General features: G+C 45.6%; 1 protein-coding gene across 2 annotated transcripts in view; it reads right to left on the bottom strand.

Moving 5' to 3' along the window:
- LOC113829296 (uncharacterized) overlaps positions 1-2553 on the bottom strand; it is a 12751-nt gene extending 10198 nt beyond the window's left edge. The window contains exon 1 of one of the 2 annotated variants that reach the window (XM_027382434.2): positions 2485-2553. The gene's annotated coding sequence lies outside the window, so the exon portion shown is untranslated. Of the gene's footprint in view, positions 1-2253; positions 2449-2484 lie in introns of those variants that run through there. The other variant, XM_027382435.2, reaches the window with a different exon arrangement.
- Between the last annotated feature and the right edge of the window lie 12138 nt (positions 2554-14691).

The following is a 14691-nucleotide window of genomic DNA, read 5'->3' as shown; positions in this document are numbered from 1 at the left end:
AACCTATGAGTAAGATAACTGAAACTGAATAGCATTTGTGATATATCAGCATTATGTATGTATATATATATATATATATATATATATATATATATATATATATATATATATGTGTGTGTGTGTGTGTGTGTGTGTGTGTGTGTGTGTGTGTGTGTGTGTGTGTGTGTGTATGTATGTATATATGTATACAGCTAATAACTGAAAACAGGAAAAAAGTGTTCTTACCATGCTTAATAACGAATGCAAATTAAGGAACCCCTTTTTGTAATTAAACAAGTGTAATTACTTAATGAAGAGTCAGTTTCTTATTTGAGATTGTGGCAACGAATAAAATGTTTGAAATTTTCTGTTTCTAGGGAGTTTTTTTTTTTTTTTTTGGGGGGGGGGGCAATCATTTTGCATGAAATTTATTAACCTGTGTGAGCAAATTTCTTCCCCCAAAACACGGGTAATAAATTTGCCCACTTTTCTTTAGATAACTGTATAAAGTTATGAGTTAGGCCAAATATTATGTTATCGTGGAGTGTAGGGGATGCCTAAAGATTACACGGAAATCACATTCTTTCTAAATAAAATTGCATGTACACCAGATATCTCTTTAAATTAGCAAAAGTGTTACCCCAGTCGACTATATGTATGTATTATATCTAATGTATATATACATACATATATATATATATATATATATATATATATATATATATATATATATATATATATATATATACAAAATATATATATAGTATATGTATATAATACACACACACACACACATATATATATATATATATATATATATATATATATATATATATATATATATATATATATATATAAAGATGACAGGTGTAAATATCATTAATCCTTTTCAATAGGTTCATAAATGATTTCAGTTAAGCAATACTGATATATTAATGTATGGAAAAACTACATAAATTTACATATGAAATTGCAATGTAGACAGATACATACCCCATGTCCTACAAGTTATATTTAATGTTCTAATACTCTATTACTATATACGTTTCAGATATGAAGGTCTAACTGCCTATGAAACTGCGAGGAGTGGCTACGTGGATCTTCCTGCACGGTGTTGGAGAAAGGAAGAAGAGGTAAAAAATAAACATTTGAAAATAAGAAATATAGGAGCAGTCAAGCGTCGATATTGTAAATCTAAATTTAAAAAGGCACTGCATAAGACGTCTATAAATCGCCTTTGTTGATGAATGAACTATATTAATACAGGTCTAGGTGGGCCCAAGTCTGGTATTAATTCTCAATAGATAATCATTCAAAAATTCTCTACCATGTCTAGTTTAGCCTACTCCCGCTCTCGATTTGCACTTACTGGCCTCCATAAAAAAAAAGAAAAAAAATGGTTTCTAGAGTGGTCTGTATGATCCCAGATCCCTAATGCCCTTAAAACCATTTGCAAACTAACGTCCAAAGTGAGTTATGTTATTACCGTGTCTTTTATATCCTAGATAAGGCATTTTAACTGATTTCTGATTTTCCAATGATGTTTAAAAAAAAATAAAAAATAAATAAAAAAAATCTTGTTAGACTGTTTCCTCGGCTTCTCCTTCGACGTCCGGGGATGTAATATTCGACAGACAGCGAATTTAGGTTGTCTTTGAATCTGCTGACGTGTCCCTTGGTGCTAGGTCGCTTTACGAGATCGCCTCGAGTTCTCATAAATCAAAGTCCTTTCACAAGACGGGTGCGTCGATGAGGAGAACGGGGAGGGGAAGAAACAAGGGGAGTCGAGAAAAAGGAGAGGGAGAGGGAAGGGGAATGAGAGGGGAGGAGTGTTGAAGGGGCGGGAGGGGGAGGGAAGGGAGAGGTAGGGAGGGGTAAACCTTGGAAAAGAGTCCTTGGGCGCCAGTGAGACCGTGGCACGTGGCAGGGTCGTAGGAGTACACCGATTTGTCTATGAACGAGCGGTACTGGGCATGCGTAGAGGATACTGAGGTAGATTACAGCTCAGTCTAATCTTTTCGATTATTTTTTTATCATTAAAAGGGACAGTTCTCAAATAACCAAAATGACCATCTTTATGCATAGACTGTTAAATCTATTTAGAAGGGATGACTCATTATCATTAATCGGTCAACAATTACCAATGCAAATAAATTATATACTGATATGCATACAGAATAAAAAAAAACAACTAAATGTTTCTTCCTCCTTTGTCCATCAAAGAGAATGCATTTGCACTGAACAAAGATCTTGCCAGTGCCACCGTAAGTTCACCTTGTTCCAACTGTAATTCCCGTCACAGCTTCAGATCACAGACGATGCAGTCCCATATCAACACACACCACTGACTCCCCGCGTTGCTAAGAGCTACAACAACAACACGTCGCATATGTTGTAGTGGACGGTCATGAGACCCAAGGAACGCTATGACGACGGTGGCTCGGATCTGGTATGTGGTTGCACGCAAGCTGTGACATATACTGAGGTTCCAGAAAAAAAAGTTACCCTTTCTCTCTCTCTCCGTCTGCCTTGTCCTCTTCGCCCACCACGTCACTCTGCCGACTCTGATACGACTTCAGACTCTAGGACTCATGTGGGCTCAATTTGCATAATTGGCTGTGCACTAATTGCCTCGCCTTACACCGTGGCACTAATTAAACGTTAACAGCGGTTACGATTTCGTTCAGGAGGGAAAACAACAACAATACCTCTACTCTTGGCTTAAAAATATGGACATACAAAGGCAACAATGGCAGGAACAACGACAATAAAATTGGATAGTAATGGTGATTAAAAAAAAAGAAAAAAAAAATTAAAACAGAAATTGGAGATGCATAATCATGAAAAATACCTTCATTTCATGCACAGGACGCATATCCACATAAACACATACGTGTACACATAAGTATATATGTATATATATATATGTATATATATATATATATATATATATATATATATATGTATGTATGTATGTATGTATGTATGTATGTATGTATCTATCTATCTATCTATCTATCTATCTATCTATCTATCTATCTATATATATATATATATATATATATATATATATATATATATATATATATATATATATGTATATATACATGTATATGTACATTTATATGTACATATATATATTTATATATGTACATTTATATATACATATATATATTTATATATGTATATATACACATATATATGTGTGTGTGTGTGTGTCCCTCCCTCCCTCCCTCCCCCCTTCTCTCCTTTCTGGAAGAAAAATGTTTTTGAAATGGAAAGTTCGAGAGATGTTAATAATTTCTGTAGTTTGATTAACTGAAACAGTAATTGGCTGACAGGCTGACGGACAAATTAAACCTTATTGCAAAGAGCGTTCTCTCCCTGATAGTTTGTTAGTAATCACTGCAATTCAAACCATAAGTTATGCATCTTTTTCTAGAATCGGTATTAACATAGAAGAGAGAACTGTATAAATGAGAAAACGGATAGACAGACAGATACATGGATTTGTTCATATTCACTCAATTTTCTTATCAATTTACTTGCCCACTCACTCACCATCCTTCCCTCACTCCTTCCATCACTCATTCATTTCCTCCCCCCCCCTCCTCGAAAAACCTCCCCCAGAAGCCCCCGTCTCGTGGCCGCCCCGCTCACGTGCTGATGGCATGACCGCCCACCTTCGCCCAGTGTCGAGTAGGACACGAAGAGGCCAATCAGTGCACGTACATAACCAAAATCATTTTCATACCTCATCACAAGTTTGGATGTATGTCCCATATATCAACGACCCAGTGATGGATTTGTCAACTACAAAGCAAGAAAACAAGTTAATCTGTCATATTATTTGAGTATAATAAGCTCGACCACAGAAGTAACAGAGAAACACATAGCAATTTACAGTTCCATACAATCCCGATATATGTATATCAAAATGACCTGTTCCACTAAATGCATGCTGGCGTAATACGATTTATATCCCATATGAATATGCTAAACCGCTGACTTGCATTAGGATACTCAGTAATAGCAAATAGAACAAAAAGAATTCCGTTGATGTGCTTGTGATTATTAATTTTGATGTGGCCATGATGTGGCAATTTGAAAATGATCCTGCATTTTTATCAACAGTGAAATTCTCATTTTCAATAAATTTATGTAACCACAATTTTTTCACAACAAACAGTTCCGGTTTAGAAATACAAGACGAAATCTAATATATATCACATAGCACCACATAAAAAGAAACAAAGAGAGAGAGAGAGAGAGAAAGAGAGAGAGAGAGAGAGAGAGAGAGAGAAAGAGAGAAAGAGAGAGAGAGAGAGAGAGAGAGAGAGAGAGAGAAAGAAAGAGAGAGAGAGAGAGAGAATGAGAATTACGTTGTACACAGACGACTCCATAAGTCATCTGTGAGTCAATTAGTCATCAATGAGTTGGTAGGTTCTACATGACCCCCACTTGACTTCCCTATCCATTCAATTTTCGGGATCTTTTTTAATGCTCTGAATATGAATATCGATGCTTTTCTTATCACAGTCATTATTGACATTATGATTATTATTGTGGTATAATGCCACCAGTAATAATAATAAAAAAAAAATCCAAAAAATAAAGGAAAGCGACTAAAGAACTTGCGTAGACACTAGTAAGCTAACACCACAGAGAACAAGGCATGTGTGTTACAGGGATGCAAATCTTGGCAAATTTTGCTTGATTGCTAGTGATAGATTCTACGGAAGACTAATCATTACAAACTATAGCAACTTCTAAAACGTGCAGATGAAATATTCACCATGAATTATGCAAAATAATGATGCTAACGATGATAATGATGATGATAGTATCAACAATGACTATATGACGGTTTTCCATTACACATACTGACCTACCGCATCTACTGATCGAAATGTGCGGCCAAGTGGATTCAAAAACACATATATCTTAATCTATCATAATAAGTATTCTCAGCCATAGATTATATCAGGTGATGTTCTTTTGGAATCTCAGTGGATAATCTTACTCATCATCTGCCTCTGCATTGCCTGAACAGTGGACAAAAACATTAGTTATCTCTGCTAAAGACAACAACATGTGACATGATAAGCTATCTGAGCTATAGAAAACAATGCGTGACATGATAATGATGACAGTTCGTCAATGGAAACTATAAAAGAATGGATGCCACTGGGGTATCACTACAAATGCCGTAGTGATGCTATATCAGCGCCATTCCCTGGTCTCGAAAAGGGCAAGTTTGAAACGGTTTCGGAGTAGAGCCGCATGCCTCATTATCCTAATTGGTCCATAAACACATGGTTACATGAAAAATGGAAAAAAAAAATATATTCATCACGCATTGCCTAATGTATTACCGAAACGCTTAATGCATCTAAATAAATTATACCTCCAGTAACCAAAGCCAGCGATGTTAATTTCATATACTTATTTTAAATATATGAAGGACGAAACCAGCGTGGCGATTATGCTCGCTTCTTCCAGATATGCCGTTGCGTCTTATGGCCACAGACAAATGCAACGAACATAAATAAGAAATTCTCAAACTAGTCAGTCCAAAATTTCCATTAATCAACACTCACATCACTTTAAAGACAAGAGTGCAGGTCATTTTGCACGTTATGCATGTGATTATCATTAGTTATCATCAAACCAAAGCAAGATATTTTATGATAATGTAGAGAGGCGCAGTTACGACAGATGCGGTAAGATATAAAAAAAAAAAAAAAAAAAAAAAAAAAAAAAAAAAAAAAAACGGTATGGGCTCCTTTTTTCTTACAGTTAGTCAATCTCTATAAATATAGAGATTGACTAACTGTAAGAATGGACCGTTAGAACACACGGTAGAATCCGAAGACCTTGACGGAATAGACTTCTCATAATTGACTTATTATAAACCAGCTATTTACTGACACCCCTTTCAACCCACGTTATTTTTCAACCTCTTTCAACTTCTAATATTTCTTTGTTCTCCCGCCCTTGCTATCCCCCAGTCATTTCTCGTTCTCCCGCCCTTGCTATCCCCCAGTCATTTCTTTGTTCTCCCTCCCTTGCTATCCCCCAGTCATTTCTTTGTTCTCCCGCCCTTGCTATCCCCAAGTCATTTCTCGTTCTCCCTCCCTTGCTATCCCCCAGTCATTTCTTTGTTCTCCCGCCCTTGCTATCCCCCAGTCATTTCTTTGTTCTCCCGCCCTTGCTATCCCCCACTCATTTCTTTGTTCTCCCGCCCTTGCTATCCCCCAGTCATTTCTTTGTTCTCCCGCCCTTTCTATCCCCCAGTCATTTCTTTGTTCTCCCGCCCTTGCTATCCCCCAGTCATTTCTTTGTTCTCCCGCCCTTTGCTATCCCCCAGTCATTTCTTTGTCCTCCCGCCCTTGCTATCCCCCAGTCATTTCTTTGTTCTCCCGCCCTTGCTATCCCCCAGTCATTTCTTTGTTCTCCCGCCCTTGTTATCCCCCAGTCATTTCTTTGTTCTCCCGCCCTTGCTATCCCCCAGTCATTTCTTTGTTCTCCCGCCCTTGTTATCCCCCAGTCATTTCTTTGTTCTCCCGCCCTTGTTATCCCCCAGTCATTTCTTTGTTCTCCCGCCCTTTGCTATCCCCCAGTCATTTCTTTGTTCTCCCGCCCTTGCTATCCCCCAGTCATTTCTTTGTTCTCCCGCCCTTGCTATCCCCCAGTCATTTCTTTGTTCTCCCGCCCTTGCTATCCCCCAGTCATTTCTTTGTTCTCCCGCCCTTGCTATCCCCCAGTCATTTCTCGTGCTCCCGCCCTTTCTGTCCCCCAGTCATTTCTTTGTTCTCCCGCCCTTGTTATCCCCCAGTCATTTCTTTGTTCTCCCGCCCTTGTTATCCCCCAGTCATTTCTTTGTTCTCCCGCCCTTGCTATCCCCCAGTCATTTCTTTGTTCTCCCGCCCTTGTTATCCCCCAGTCATTTCTTTGTTCTCCCGCCCTTGCTATCCCCCAGTCATTTCTTTGTTCTCCCGCCCTTGCTATCCCCCAGTCATTTCTTTGTTCTCCCGCCCTTGTTATCCCCCAGTCATTTCTTTGTTCTCCCGCCCTTGCTATCCCCCAGTCATTTCTTTGTTCTCCCGCCCTTGCTATCCCCCAGTCATTTCTTTGTTCTCCCGCCCTTGCTATCCCCCAGTCATTTCTTTGTTCTCCCGCCCTTTGCTGTCCCCCAGTCATTTCTTTGTTCTCCCGCCCTTGTTATCCCCCAGTCATTTCTTTGTTCTCCCCGCCCTTTGCTGTCCCCCAGTCATTTCTTTGTTCTCCCGCCCTTGTTATCCCCCAGTCATTTCTTTGTTCTCCCGCCCTTTGCTCTCCCCCATTCCTTTCTTTGTTCTCCCGCTCTTGCTATCCCCAAGTCATTTCTTTGTTCTCCCGCCCTTGCTATCCCCCAGTCATTTCTTTGTTCTCCCGCTCTTGCTATCCCCCAGTCATTTCTTTGTTCTCCCGCCCTTGCTATCCCCCAGTCATTTTCTTTGTTCTCCCGCCCTTGCTATCCCCCAGTCATTTCTTTGTTCTCCCGCCCTTGCTATCCCCCAGTCATTTCTTTGTTCTCCCGCCCTTGTTATCCCCCAGTCATTTCTTTGTTCTCCCGCCCTTTGCTATCCCCCAGTCATTTCTTTGTTCTCCCGCCCTTGTTATCCCCCTGTCATTTCTTTGTTCTCCCGCCCTTGCTATCCCCCAGTCATTTCTTTGTTCTCCCGCCCTTGCTATCCCCCAGTCATTTCTTTGTTCTCCCGCCCTTGCTATCCCCCAGTCATTTCTTTGTTCTCCCGCCCTTGCTATCCCCCAGTCATTTCTTTGTTCTCCCGCCCTTGCTATCCCCCAGTCATTTCTTTGTTCTCCCGCCCTTGCTATCCCCCAGTCATTTCTTTGTTCTCCCGCCCTTGCTATCCCCCAGTCATTTCTTTGTTCTCCCGCCCTTTGCTATCCCCCAGTCATTTCTTTGTCTCTCCCGCCCTTGCTATCCCCCAGTCATTTCTTTGTTCTCCCGCCCTTGCTATCCCCCCAGTCATTTCTTTGTTCTCCCGCCCTTGCTATCCCCCAGTCATTTCTTTGTTCTCCCGCCCTTGCTATCCCCCAAGTCATTTCTTTGTTCTCCCGCCCTTTGCTATCCCCCAGTCATTTCTTTGTTCTCCCGCCCTTGCTATCCCCCAGTCATTACTCTTTGTTCTCCCGCCCTTTGCTATCCCCCAGTCATTTCTTTGTTCTCCCGCCCTTGCTATCCCCCAGTCATTTCTTTGTTCTCCCGCCCTTTGCTATCCCCCAGTCATTTCTTTGTTCTCCCGCCCTTGCTATCCCCCAGTCATTTCTTTGTTCTCCCGCCCTTGCTATCCCCCAAGTCATTTCTTTGTTCTCCCGCCCTTTGCTATCCCCCAGTCATTTCTTTGTTCTCCCGCCCTTGCTATCCCCCAGTCATTTCTTTGTTCTCCCGCCCTTTGCTATCCCCCAGTCATTTCTTTGTTCTCCCGCCCTTTGCTACCCCCCAGTCATTTCTTTGTTCTCCCGCCCTTGCTATCCCCCAGTCATTTCTTTGTTCTCCCGCCCTTGCTATCCCCCAGTCATTTCTTTGTTCTCCCGTCCTTGCTATCCCCCAGTCATTACTCTTTGTTCTCCCGCCCTTTGCTATCCCCCAGTCATTTCTTTGTTCTCCCGCCCTTGCTATCCCCCAGTCATTACTCTTTGTTCTCCCGTCCTTTGCTATCCCCCAGTCATTTCTTTGTTCTCCCGCCCTTGCTATCCCCCAGTCATTTCTTTGTTCTCCCGCCCTTGCTATCCCCCAGTCATTACTCTTTGTTCTCCCGCCCATTTGCTATCCCCCAGTCATTTCTTTGTTCTCCCGCCCTTGCTATCCCCCAGTCATTTCTTTGTTCTCCCGCCCTTGCTATCCCCCAGTCATTTCTTTGTTCTCCCGCCCTTGCTATCCCCCAGTCATTTCTTTGTTCTCCCGCCCTTGCTATCCCCCAGTCATTTCTTTGTTCTCCCGCCCTTGCTATCCCCCAGTCATTTCTTTGTTCTCCCGCCCTTGCTATCCCCCAGTCATTTCTCGTTCTCCCGCCCTTGCTATCCCCCAGTCATTTCTTTGTTCTCCCGCCCTTGCTATCCCCCAGTCATTTCTTTGTTCTCCCGCCCTTGCTATCCCCCAGTCATTTCTCGTTCTCCCGCCCTTGCTATCCCCCAGTCATTTCTTTGTTCTCCCGCCCTTGCTATCCCCCAGTCATTTCTCGTTCTCCCGCCCTTGCTATCCCCCAGTCATTTCTCGTTCTCCCGCCCTTGCTATCCCCCAGTCATTTCTTTGTTCTCCCGCCCTTGCTATCCCCCAGTCATTTCTTTGTTCTCCCGCCCTTGCTATCCCCCAGTCATTTCTTTGTTCTCCCGCCCTTGCTATCCCCCAGTCATTTCTTTGTTCTCCCGCCCTTGCTATCCCCCAGTCATTACTCGTCCTCCCGCCCTTGCTATCCCCCAGTCATTTCTTTGTTCTCCCGCCCTTGCTATCCCCCAGTCATTTCTTTGTTCTCCCGCCCTTGCTATCCCCCAGTCATTTCTTTGTTCTCCCGCCCTTGCTATCCCCCAGTCATTTCTTTGTTCTCCCGCCCTTGTTATCCCCCAGTCATTTCTTTGTTCTCCCGCCCTTTGCTATCCCCCAGTCATTTCTTTGTTCTCCCGCCCTTGCTATCCCCCAGTCATTTCTTTGTTCTCCCGCCCTTGCTATCCCCCAGTCATTTCTTTGTTCTCCCGCCCTTGCTATCCCCCAGTCATTTCTTTGTTCTCCCGCCCTTGTCTATCCCCCAGTCATTTCTTTGTTCTCCCGCCCTTGCTATCCCCCAGTCATTTCTCTGTTCTCCCGCCCTTGCTATCCCCCCAGTCATTTCTTTGTTCTCCCGCCCTTGCTATCCCCCAGTCATTTCTTTGTTCTCCCGCCCTTGCTATCCCCCAGTCATTTCTTTGTTCTCCCGCCCTTTGCTACCCCCCAGTCATTTCTTTGTTCTCCCGCCCTTGCTATCCCCCAGTCATTTCTTTGTTCTCCCGCCCTTTCTACCTCCCAGTCATTTCTTTCTTCTCCCGCCCTTTCTACCCCCCAGTCATTTCTTTGTGCTCCCGCCCTTGTTATCCCCCAGTCATTTCTTTGTTCTCCCGCCCTTGCTATCCCCCAGTCATTTCTTTGTTCTCCCGCCCTTGCTATCCCCCAGTCATTTCTTTGTTCTCCCGCCCTTGTTATCCCCCAGTCATTTCTTTGTTCTCCCGCCCTTGCTATCCCCCAGTCATTTCTTTGTTCTCCCGTTCTTGCTATCCCCCAGTCATTCCTTTGTTCTCCCGCCCTTGCTATCCCCAAGTCATTTCTTTGTTCTCCCGCCCTTGCTATCCCCCAGTCATTTCTTTGTTCTCCCGCCCTTGCTATCCCCCAGTCATTTCTTTGTTCTCCCGCCCTTGCTATCCCCCAGTCATTTCTTTGTTCTCCCGCCCTTGCTATCCCCCAGTCATTTCTTTGTTCTCCCGCCCTTGCTATGCCCCAGTCATTTCTTTGTTCTCCCGCCCTTGCTATCCCCCAGTCATTTCTTTGTTCTCCCGCCCTTGCTATCCCCCAGTCATTTCTCGTGCTCCCGCCCTTGCTATCCCCCAGTCATTTCTTTGTTCTCCCGCCCTTGCTATCCCCCAGTCATTTCTTTGTTCTCCCGCCCTTGCTATCCCCCAGTCATTTCTTTGTTCTCCCGCCCTTGCTATCCCCCAGTCATTTCTTTGTTCTCCCGCCCTTGCTATCCCCCAGTCATTTCTTTGTTCTCCCGCCCTTGCTATCCCCCAGTCATTTCTTTGTTCTCCCGCCCTTGCTATCCCCCAGTCATTTCTTTGTTCTCCCGCCCTTGCTATCCCCCAGTCATTTCTCGTTCTCCCGCCCTTGCTATCCCCCAGTCATTTCTTTGTTCTCCCGCCCTTGCTATCCCCCAGTCATTTCTTTGTTCTCCCGCCCTTGCTATCCCCCAGTCATTTCTCGTGCTCCCGCCCTTTCTATCCCCCAGTCATTTCTCGTTCTCCCGCCCTTGCTATCCCCCAGTCATTTCTTTGTTCTCCCGCCCTTGCTATCCCCAGTCATTTCTTTGTTCTCCCGCCCTTGCTATCCCCCAGTCATTTCTTTGTTCTCCCGCCCTTGCTATCCCCCAGTCATTTCTTTGTTCTCCCTCCCTTGCTATCCCCCAGTCATTTCTTTGTTCTCCCGCCCTTGCTATCCCCCAGTCATTTCTTTGTTCTCCCTCCCTTGCTATCCCCCAGTCATTTCTTTGTTCTCCCGCCCTTGCTATTCCCCAGTCATTTCTTTGTTCTCCCGCCCTTGCTATCCCCCAGTCATTTCTTTGTTCTCCCGCCCTTGTTATCCCCCAGTCATTTCTTTGTTCTCCCGCCCTTGCTATCCCCCAGTCATTTCTTTGTTCTCCCGCCCTTGCTATCCCCAAGTCATTTCTTTGTTCTCCCGCCCTTGTTATCCCCCAGTCATTTCTTTGTTCTCCCGCCCTTGCTATCCCCAAGTCATTTCTTTGTTCTCCCGCCCTTGCTATCCCCCAGTCATTTCTTTGTTCTCCCGCCCTTTGCTATCCCCCAGTCATTTCTTTGTTCTCCCGCCCTTGCTATCCCCCAAGTCATTTCTTTGTTCTCCCGCCCTTGTTATCCCCCAGTCATTTCCTTTGTTCTCCCGCCCTTGCTGTCCCCCAGTCATTTCTTTGTTCTCCCGCCCCTGCTAGCCCCCAGTCATTTCTTTGTTCTCCCGCCCTTGCTATCCCCCAAGTCATTTCTTTGTTCTCCCGCCCTTGCTATCCCCCAGTCATTTCTTTGTTCTCCCGCCCTTGCTATCCCCCAGTCATTTCTTTGTTCTCCCGCCCCTTGCTATCCCCCAAGTCATTTCTTTGTTCTCCCGCCCTTGCTATCCCCCAGTCATTTCTTTGTTCTCCCGCCCTTGCTATCCCCCAGTCATTTCTTTGTTCTCCCGCCCTTGCTATCCCCCAGTCATTTCTTTGTTCTCCCGCCCTTGCTATCCCCCAGTCATTTCTTTGTTCTCCCGCCCTTGCTATCCCCCAGTCATTTCTTTGTTCTCCCGCCCTTGCTATCCCCCAAGTCATTTCTTTGTTCTCCCGCCCTTGCTATCCCCCAGTCATTTCTTTGTTCTCCCTCCCTTGCTATCCCCCAGTCATTTCTTTGTTCTCCCGCCCTTGTTATCCCCCAGTCATTTCTTTGTTCTCCCGCCCTTGTTATCCCCCAGTCATTTCTTTGTTCTCCCGCCCTTGCTATCCCCCAGTCATTTCTTTGTTCTCCCGCCCTTGCTATCCCCAAGTCATTTCTTTGTTCTCCCGCCCTTGCTATCCCCCAGTCATTTCTTTGTTCTCCCGCCCTTGCTATCCCCCAGTCATTTCTTTGTTCTCCCGCCCTTGCTATCCCCCAGTCATTTCTTTGTTCTCCCGCCCTTGCTATCCCCCAGTCATTTCTTTGTTCTCCCGCCCTTGCTATCCCCCAGTCATTTCTTTGTTCTCCCGCCCTTGCTATCCCCAAGTCATTTCTTTGTTCTCCCGCCCTTGCTATCCCCCAGTCCATTTCTTTGTTCTCCCGCCCTTGCTATCCCCCAGTCATTTCTTTGTTCTCCCGCCCTTGCTATCCCCCAGTCATTTCTTTGTTCTCCCGCCCTTGCTATCCCCCAGTCATTTCTTTGTTCTCCCGTCCTTGCTATCCCCCAGTCATTTCTTTGTTCTCCCGCCCTTGCTATCCCCCAGTCATTTCTTTGTTCTCCCGCCCTTGCTATCCCCCAGTCATTTCTCGTGCTCCCGCCCTTGCTATCCCCCAGTCATTTCTTTGTTCTCCCGCCCTTGCTATCCCCCAGTCATTTCTTTGTTCTCCCGCCCTTGCTATCCCCCAGTCATTTCTTTGTTCTCCCGCCCTTGCTATCCCCCAGTCATTTCTTTGTTCTCCCGCCCTTGCTATCCCCCAGTCATTTCTTTGTTCTCCCGCCCTTGCTATCCCCCAGTCATTTCTTTGTTCTCCCGCCCTTGCTATCCCCCAGTCATTTCTTTGTTCTCCCGCCCTTGCTATCCCCCAGTCATTTCTTTGTTCTCCCGCCCTTGCTATCCCCCAGTCATTTCTTTGTTCTCCCGCCCTTGCTATCCCCCACTCATTTCTTTGTTCTCCCGCCCTTGCTTTCCCCCAGTCATCTCTTTGTTCTCCCGCCCTTTGCTATCCCCCAGTCATTTCTTTGTTCTCCCGCCCTTGCTATCCCCCAGTCATTTCTTTGTTCTCCCGCCCTTTGCTATCCCCCAGTCATTTCTTTGTTCTCCCGCCCTTGCTATCCCCGAGTCATTTCTTTGTTCTCCCGCCCTTTCTACCCCCCAGTCATTTCTTTGTTCTCCCGCCCTTGCTATGCCCCAGTCATTTCTTTGTTCTCCCGCCCTTGCTATCCCCCAGTCATTTCTTTGTTCTCCCGCCCTTTGCTACCCCCCAGTCATTTCTTTGTTCTCCCGCCCTTGCTATCCCCCAGTCATTTCTCGTTCTCCCGCCCTTGCTATCCCCCAGTCATTTCTTTGTTCTCCCGCCCTTGCTATCCCCCAGTCATTTCTTTGTTCTCCCGCCCTTGCTATCCCCCAGTCATTTCTTTGTTCTCCCGCCCTTGCTATCCCCCAGTCATTTCTTTGTTCTCCCGCCCTCTTTGTTCTCCCGCCCTTGCTATCCCCCAGTCATTTCTTTGTTCTCCCGCCCTTTCTACCCCCCAGTCATTTCTTTGTTCTCCCGCCCTTGCTATCCCCCAGTCATTTCTTTGTTCTCCCGCCCTTGCTATCCCCCAGTCATTTCTTTGTTCTCCCGCCCTTGCTATCCCCCAGTCATTTCTTTGTTCTCCCGCCCTTGCTATCCCCCAGTCATTTCTTTGTTCTCCCGCCCTTGCTATCCCCCAGTCATTTCTTTGTTCTCCCGCCCTTGCTATCCCCCAGTCATTTCTTTGTTCTCCCGCCCTTGCTATCCCCCAGTCATTTCTTTGTTCTCCCGCCCTTGCTATCCCCCAGTCATTTCTTTGTTCTCCCGCCCTTGCTATCCCCCAGTCATTTCTTTGTTCTCCCGCCCTTGCTATCCCCCAGTCATTTCTTTGTTCTCCCGCCCTTGCTATCCCCCAGTCATTTCTTTGTTCTCCCGCCCTTGCTATCCCCCAGTCATTTCCCCCCAGTCATTTCTTTGTTCTCCCGCCCTTTCTATCCCCCAGTCATTTCTTTGTTCTCCCGCCCTTGCTATCCCCCAGTCATTTCTTTGTTCTCCCGCCCTTGCTATCCCCCAGTCATTTCTTTGTTCTCCCGCCCTTGCTATCCCCCAGTCATTTCTTTGTTCTCCCGCCCTTTCTACCCCCCAGTCATTTCTTTGTTCTCCCGCCCTTGCTATCCCCCAGTCATTTCTTTGTTCTCCCGCCCTTGCTATCCCCCAGTCATTTCTTTGTTCTCCCGCCCTTGCTATCCCCCAGTCATTTCTTTGTTCTCCCGCCCTTGCTATCCCCCAGTCATTTCTTTGTTCTCCCGCCCTTGCTATCCCCCAGTCATTTCTTTGTTCTCCCGCCCTTGCTATCCCCCAGTCATTTCTTTGTTCTCCCGCCCTTGCTATCCCCCAGTCATTTCTTTGTTCTCCCGCCCTTGCTATCCCCCAGTCATTTCTTTGTTCTCCCGCCCTTGCTATCCCCCA

The sequence above is a fragment of the Penaeus vannamei genome, chromosome 33 (genome assembly GCF_042767895.1).
Source record: "Penaeus vannamei isolate JL-2024 chromosome 33, ASM4276789v1, whole genome shotgun sequence".
In the NCBI taxonomy this organism is placed as follows: Eukaryota; Metazoa; Arthropoda; class Malacostraca; order Decapoda; family Penaeidae; genus Penaeus; species Penaeus vannamei.
Note: the sequence above shows the minus strand (reverse complement) of the source record. Positions and strands in the feature narration are given on the sequence as shown.